Source organism: Panthera tigris, chromosome B4 (assembly GCF_018350195.1).
Source record: "Panthera tigris isolate Pti1 chromosome B4, P.tigris_Pti1_mat1.1, whole genome shotgun sequence".
Lineage (NCBI taxonomy): Eukaryota > Metazoa > Chordata > Mammalia > Carnivora > Felidae > Panthera > Panthera tigris.
In genome coordinates this window covers 33,308,316-33,316,469 of record NC_056666.1, presented here as the reverse complement: position 1 = coordinate 33,316,469, position 8,154 = coordinate 33,308,316, and the positions used below count along the sequence as shown (strand labels likewise).

Below are 8,154 nucleotides of genomic sequence, written 5' to 3'. Positions count from 1 at the left end.
GCAATGGGGACACTTTGTGGGGGTCCCTATTCTGCTCTAGCTCTAAAGTGATTGTAGGGAAACCTCACAACCACTGAGAATTTGACTGTGACAGAGAAGGGGGAGTGGAATTGAAACAACTAGGATGTGGATCTTGGTAACCTGAGTTCATACCTGCAGTGCCCAAATAGTAATCCCAACTAGTGGTTTTATTAATCTGGAGAACTAAGTCAGGGGCACATTCTGACCAGAAAACTTGGCAGAGTGCAGATCTACCAGAGTGGATTTTTTTTTTAAATTTTTAAATTTTTAAAAAAAAATTACATCCAAATTAGTTAACACATAGTGTAATAATGGTTTCAGGAATAGAATTCAGTGATTCATCACTTACATATAACATCCAGTGCTCATCCCAACAAGTGTCCTACTTAATTCCCCTTGTCCATTTAACCCATCTCTCACCCAAACCCCTCCAGCAACCCTCAGTTTCTTCTTTGTATTTAACAGTCTCTTACGGTTTGTCTTCCTCCCTGTGTTTATATTTTCTTGCCCTCCATTATGCTCATCTGTTTTTTATTTTAAGTTCCACATATGAGTGAAGCCATATGATATTTGTCTTTCTCTGACTGACTTATTTCACTTAGCATAATACATTCTAGTTCCATCCATGTTGTTGCAAATGGCAAAATTCATTCTTTTTTTTCACTAATATTCCATTGTATATATATACCATATCTTCTTTATCCATTCATTAATAGATGGATATTTGGGCTGTCTACATTTTGGCTATTGTTGATAGTGCTGTTATAAACATTGGGGTGCATGTGTCCCTTTGAAACAGCACTCCCGTATCCTTTGGATAATTACCTAGTAGTACAATTGCTGGGTCATAGGGTAGTTCTATTTTTAATTTTTTGAGAGACCTCCATACTGTTTTCCAGAGTGGCTGCACCAGTTTTCATTTCCACCAGCAGGGCAAAAGTGTTCCTTTTTCTCCATATCCTTACCAACATCTATTGTTGCCTGAGTTGTTAATTTTAGCCATTCGGACAGGGGTGAGGTGGTATCTCATTGTGGTTTTGATTTGTATTTCCCTGATGATAAGTGATATTGAGCATCTTTTCATGTGTCTATCAGCCATCTGGATATCTTCTTTGGAAAGATGTCTATTCTTTTGCCCATTTCTTCACTGGATTATTTGTTTTTTGGGGTGTTGAGTTTGATAAGTTCTTAATAGATTTTGGATACTAACTCTTTATTTGATATTTCATTTGCAAATATCCCCTCCCTTCAATCAGTTGCCTTTTAGTTTTGTTGATTGTTTCCTTCACTGTGAAGAAGCTTTTTATCTTGATGAGGTCCCAATAGTTCATTTTTACTTTTGTTTCCCTTGCCTCCAGAGACACATCAAGTAAGAAGTTGCCATGCCTGAGATCAAAGAGGTTGTTGCCTGTTTTCCCCTCTAGGATTTTGATGGCTTGCTATCTTACATTTACGTCTTTCATCCATTTTGAGTTTATTTTTGCGTATGGTGTAAAAAAGTGGTCCAGGTTCATTCTTCTGCATGTTGCTGTTCAGTTTTCCCAATACCATTTGTTAAGGAGAATGTCTTTTTTTCCATTTGGTATTCTTTACTGCTTTTTCAAACATTAGTTGGTCATATGTTTGTGCGTCCACTTCTAGGTACTCTATTCTGTTCCACAGATCTATGTGTCTGTTTTTGTGCCAGTACCATAATGTCTTGATGTTTACAGCTTTTTAATGAAGCTTGAAGCCCAGAATTGTGATGTTTACAGCTTTGGTTTTCTTTTTCATGATTGCTTTGGCTATTCGGGGTCTTTTCTGGTTCCATACAAATTTTAGGATTGTTCTAGCTCTGTGAAGACTGCTGGTGTTTTTTTGATAGGGATTACATTGAATATGTTGATTGCTTTGTGAAGTGTTGACATTTTAACAATTTGTTCTTCCAATCCGTGAACATGGAATGTTTTCCATTTTTTAAAATGTCTTCTTAAATTTCTTTCATAAGCTTTCTATAGTTTTCAGTATACAGATTTTTCATCTCTTTGGTTAGGTTTATCCCTAGGTATTTTATGGTTTTGGTGCAGTGTTAAATGGGATTGATTCCTTGATTACTCCTTCTGCTGCTTCATTATTGGTATATAGAAATGTAACTTATTTCTGTACATTGATTTTATATCCTGTGACCCTGCTAAATTCATGGATCAGTTCTAGCAGTTTTTGGTGGGGTCTTTTGAGTTTTCTGCATAGAGTATCATGTTGTCTGTGAAGAGTGAAAGTTTGACTCCCTTCTTGCCAATTTGGATGCCTTTTATTAGTCACAGAACTCACTTGCTGTGACAGTGTCTTCTGACCTCACAGACCAAAAGAGGTGACAACAACTCCTGGAAGCTGGACCACCCAGTAACATTTCCACCAAGATGTGGTCAGGCAGAGTTAATTTCAGCCAGAGGAAAGCCAGTACAGGACATAGTGGGTTCTTATACTACGTAGAGGCAGGCAATCCACCATGGTAGAATAATTCATAAACAGTGATGATGGTAGCTACTGGCTCTTCCCAAGTGGAGAATCTGCTTTGGAAATTGAGTGACCTAGAGGGGTTTCTTCCCCTCCAACTCTGACAAAGAAACTGAAACCTAGCCTCATCTTCTGTGAAAAGAGTCTTCCAGATTCGTAACCAGAAGGCTGGTAAAAACTGCTGTAAGTTGTGTGGTCCAGCAGTGCTCAAGCCTAGAGAAGGGCATGTGGAGCAGATAGTTTACAAAACAAAGCCAATGGTCCTGTTTGACCAGAATATTTGGAGTGTAGGTCAGCTTGAATTGAGACAGCAAAGAGCTTTGTCAGCATTAGAGTTGCTTATCTTACTGTACACAGGCAAGAAATCTAATCTGTAGGCAGGTTTTTCACTGAATACAGCTATCAGCATGTCCACTCAGAGAGACTACCTAGAGTACATAGGAAGCTGTTCAACCAATATATATACAGTGGCACTTGAACAGAGAGAGAGAGAGAGAGAGAGAGAGAGCACAGCACATGACTTTCCTCATTTGTAGAGCAAAACCAGTAACTTCAGTTGACTAGGGAACAGAGTACACACTCTGGCCTGCTTTGCATCCACCAATAATGAACCATGTAGACCCTGGGACACATCCTACTTCCTGGCCAGGGCAAGGAAGCTGTCTCATAGCCCCATATATTACTGAATGTAGTACCTAATCCCAACCATCTAGTAAGCCTAATCAGAGAATCTAGACAGACATGGAGCCCATCCTGCAGCTTCACTAGTAGGAAAGCTAGTCAGCAATCTTATCCAATTGTTTTTAGGGGTACAGCACCCCTTATTATCATCAGAGCCCAAACAGATGCCTTACTCAAATATATATAATGAGAGCTGTGCCCAAATGTGCAAGGACATAACTAGCAGACACATCCAGAGATCCAAACTGAGCTGACTGGTAAAGAGCCTCTCTGTCAAAACAAACCTGTAAACTCTAGAAGATGAGTCTGATTATTCAAATGAGAAGATACCAATTCAAGGAATTAAAGATTATGAAAAATCAAGGGAATATTACACCACCAAAGGAAAATTTAAAAGTGCTAATACCTGACCATAAAAAGTGGATATCTATGAAAAGTCAGACAAAATATTCAGAATAATAATCTTTAAAAAGTCTAGTGAACTATAAGAAAACATAGACAACTAAAAAAAACTAAGAAAATAATGCATGAACAAAATGAGAAGTTCAACAAGGAAATAGCAACCATTAAACAAATATAGAATCCCATAGTTGAAAAATACAATAGCTGAACTGAAGAATTCAGCAGAGTTTCAAAATAGACTTGACCATACAGAAGATAAAGAGCCAGTGCCGTTGAGGATAAAACATTGGAAATTACCCAATCAGAAGAGAAAAAAAAAGTATTAAAGAGTGAAGAAAACCTATGGGAATTATGAGACACAATGTAAAGAAACAATATTCACATTATAGGAATTTCAGAAGGAGAAGAGAAAGAGAAAGTAAAAGAAGATATATTTAAAGCAATAGGAGTTGAAAACTTCTAAAATCATGGGGAGTGACATGGTCATCTAGATTGATGAGACCCAAAAGACCTCAAATAGGTGGCACTTGAACAAGGATACCCAAAGACACATTATAATTAAATTGTCAAAAGTTAAAAACAGGCACAGAAGTTTCTGGGAGCATAATACATGGCAGCAACTGCTAGGCCAACTCTTCAACTTGTGAGAAGTGAGAGATGAAAAGGAGAGGTGATTTGAGCCAACTCTCAAGACAATATTCAAGTAGAGACCTACTTTTTCATCCAAGGAGAAAATATAGACAAACTATTCAGGATGCCCCTGAAGAAGTGTGGAACCATGACTTCAGGAGAGAGCTGAAAAAGAGAGTGAGCTGCTGCGAGAGAGAAAAAAAAAATAGAGATTGTCCAATACGAGAACATACCACCTCCTTCTCAATATCAAAGAAGCCTTGGTTAGACCAGATTCCTGCTACCAACCTTGATGCAGATGATTCTCTAACTGATGAGGAAGATGAAGATGAAGATTTTGAAGAAGAGAGTGATAATGATGATTCTGCAGTACTTCTTGCAAAACTAGAAAACATTATAGAAGAAAGAGCTGAAAAGCAGTCTACAGAGGAACAAGAACAGAAACCTGAAGAAGGAAGAATACATATGGAGAACATTTTGAATGGAAACCCTCTCCTTAATCTTGCCTCAGGCCAACTTCAAAGGTAAAATAAGGTAGGATGAAGATGTTATTTTCAAGAACTGTGCACAAGTTGTAGATGATCAAAAAAAAAAAAAAAAGACAAGGTATTTGTAAATGATACACTGTGATCTGAATTTCACAAAAAGTTCTGAAAAAATATATTAAATAGTACAGTTTTATGTGTTCAATTAAAGACTGTAAATGTAAAAAAAATAAAAATTAAAAATAATTTGAAGAGCAACAAGAGAAAAAAGAGAAATTACATACAAAAGAACTGTCATAAGACTATTGGTGGATTTCTCAACAGAATCTTTTCAGATCAAGAAAGAATGGAATGACATAACCAAAACATTGAAAGAAAATAACTCACCCAAGTGTTCTACACCTGGTGAAGCTGTCTTTGAGAAACAAAAGAAGGGATAAATCTTCCCATAAAAAAAAAAAAAAAAACTGAAGGAGTTTATTGCCACCAGGTCTGCCTTATAATAAGTGCTAAACAGAGTTCTTTGAGTGGAAGTAAAAGAACACTAATTAACATAAAAACATAAAGAGGTAGCACCAATCAAACTGGTAATGGTAAATATATAGACATGGTTAGATTCTACAACATTGTAATAAGGTGTGTAATTCACTTAAAATTAGTTCAAAAGTAAAAACAAAAAAAAAGGAAAAAAAAACATAATGAAAAGCGTCATAACTACAATGATCTATTAAGTTACACAATACAAAAAAACACATATAAATCGTAAAAGCAATAGTCTAAAATGTGGAGAGTAAGGTGTAAAGTTTACAAATTCTTTTGAAGTAAAGTTTTTATCAATAAAAAATAGGATAATTTTAAGATATTTTATGAAAGCTTCATGGTCAACAAAAGGAAAAATCCTATACTAATTACAAAAAAAAAGAAAAAAAATGATAAAGGAGTCAAAGCATACTAATACTAAAGACATCAAAACATACATAATAACCCAGCAGGAAAAGAAACAAGGATCAATGGATCTACAACACAACTAAGAAACAATTAAAAAAATGACAATAGTAGGTCTTTATCAATAATAGCTTTAAACATAAATGGATTAACTTTGTTATGGAAAGGCAAAGAATGGCTTAATAGATTAAAAAAAAAAAGATCTGACAATATGCTATCTACAAGAGATTTACTTAGCCTTAAAGATACACATAGACTGAGAATAAAGGGACTGAAAAGGATATTTCAAACAAATGGTAACAACAAAAACAAAAACACACCGAAAAAACAGATAGTTATACCTATGTCAGACAAAATAGACTGCAAACTAAAAATGGAAAAAAAAAAGAGGAACAAAAAAGGTCATGATGTAATAAGAAAAGAGACAAAATATCAAGAAAATATAGCATTTATAAATATTTTTGCAACCAACATTGGAGCAGTTAAATATATAGAGCAAAAAATAACAACTGAAAGGAGAACTCTCAGCAATGGATAGATCATTCAGTCAGATAATCAATATGAAAACAGAAATTTGGACAGCACTGTAGACAAAATGGACCTGTAGACATATGTAGAACATACTTTTTTTTTTAATGTTTACTTATTTATTTTGAGAGAGAGAGACAAAGAGAGTGAATGGAGTAGGAGAATTGAGAGAGGGAGAGAGAGGATCCCAAGCAAGCTCCACACTGTCAACACAGACTCTGACATGGGGCTCAATCTCACAAACTGTGAGATCATGACCTGAGCCAAAATCGATAGATGCCCAAATGACTGAACCACCCAGGTGCCTCAACATATGCAAAACATTCTGTCCAATGAGAGTAGAATTCAGTTTTTCTCAAGCTCACATGGAACATTTTCTAGGATACATCATATGTTATACCACAAATCAAATCAGTAAATTCGGAAGATTGAAACCATACCAAATATGTTCTCTGCTCACAATCACATGAAACTAGAAATCATTAAGAGCAAACTTAAAAAAAATTACAAGTACATGAAATTAAACAATACTTTCCTGAACAATCAATAAATCAAAGGAAAATTAAAGGAAATTTTTAAAAATTTCTTAAAAAAAGTAGAAACACAATATTACCAGAACTTATGAGATGAAGTAAAAAGTTTTAAGAGGAATGTTTATAGCAATAAAAGCCTACATTAAAAAACAAAAACAGATCTCAAATTAGCAATCTTAACTCTATGCCTTAAGGACCTACAAAAAGAGAAACAAACTAATCCCCAAGTTAGAAGAAGAAAGTAAATAATAAAAGAACAGAAATAAGTGAAATAAAGAACAGAAAAACAAAGAAAAATCTTAACTAATGTAGGAGTTGATTCTATGAAAAGATAAACAAAATTGGCAAACCTTATGGAGATCAACCAAGAAAAGACCCAAATCAACAAAACTATAAATGAAAAAGACACATTACAACTAATACCACAGAAATTTGAAGGATCATAAGAGGCTATTATGAACAAATGTACACCAACAAATTAGACAACTGAGAAGAAATGGAAAAAATCTTGGAAACCTACAAGTCACCAAGACTGAATCAGGAAGAAATAGAAAATCTGAATAGGCTGATTATTAGTAAGGAGTCTGAATCAGTTAACAAAAATATCCCAATGACGCAAAGCATGGGACTTGATGGCTTCACTGGTGGATTTAACCAAACACTTAAGGAAGAATTAACAATAATCTTTTTCAAACTCTTCTAAAAATTTTTGAAGGATAAGAAACCCTCCCAGTCTTAATTTACCAGGCTAGCATTATCCTGATATTCAAAGAGGATACTACTAAAGGAAAAACAAACAAACAAAACAAAAACAAACTACAGCCAATATCTCTGTTGAATATAGATGCAAAAATTCTCAAAAAAAAATGCTGACAAAACAAATTTGGCAGCAAAGCAAGCAGAACAGGATCATTCACTATGATCAAGTGGGATTTATCCCAAGTATTCAGGGATGGTTCAACATATGCAAATCAATATCACATTAATAGAATGAAGGAGAAGAATCATTATTTTCTCAATAAATGTAAAAAAAACACTTTTGACAGTATTCAACTTCTATTCATGACAAAAACATAATAAAGGCCATGTAAGACAAACCCACAGCTAATATTACTCTCAATGGTAAAGATTGAAAGCATTTCCTCTAAGATCAGGAACAAGACAAGGATTCCCACATAGTACTAGAAGTCCTAGCTAGAGCAATTACATAAGAAAAATAATTTAAAAATATCAGAATTGGAAAGGAAGGGGGTTTCAACTATGTTGAGGCACCTGGGTAACTCGGTTGGTTGAGTGACTGACATGATTTTGACTCAGGTCATGATCCCAGGTCCTGGGACTGAGCCCTGCATTGGACTTCATGCTGAGTGTGGAGTCTGCTTAAGATTCTTTCTCTCCCTCTGCCTCATCTTCTTCATTTCTAATTCTTTATT

At 35.0% G+C, this 8,154-nt stretch overlaps 1 pseudogene; it reads left to right on the top strand.

Annotated features, from left to right (window-relative positions):
- Positions 1 to 4,257: 4,257 nt before the first annotated feature.
- On the top strand, positions 4,258 to 4,884 carry LOC102950122 (annotated as a pseudogene).
- Positions 4,885 to 8,154: the final 3,270 nt, after the last annotated feature.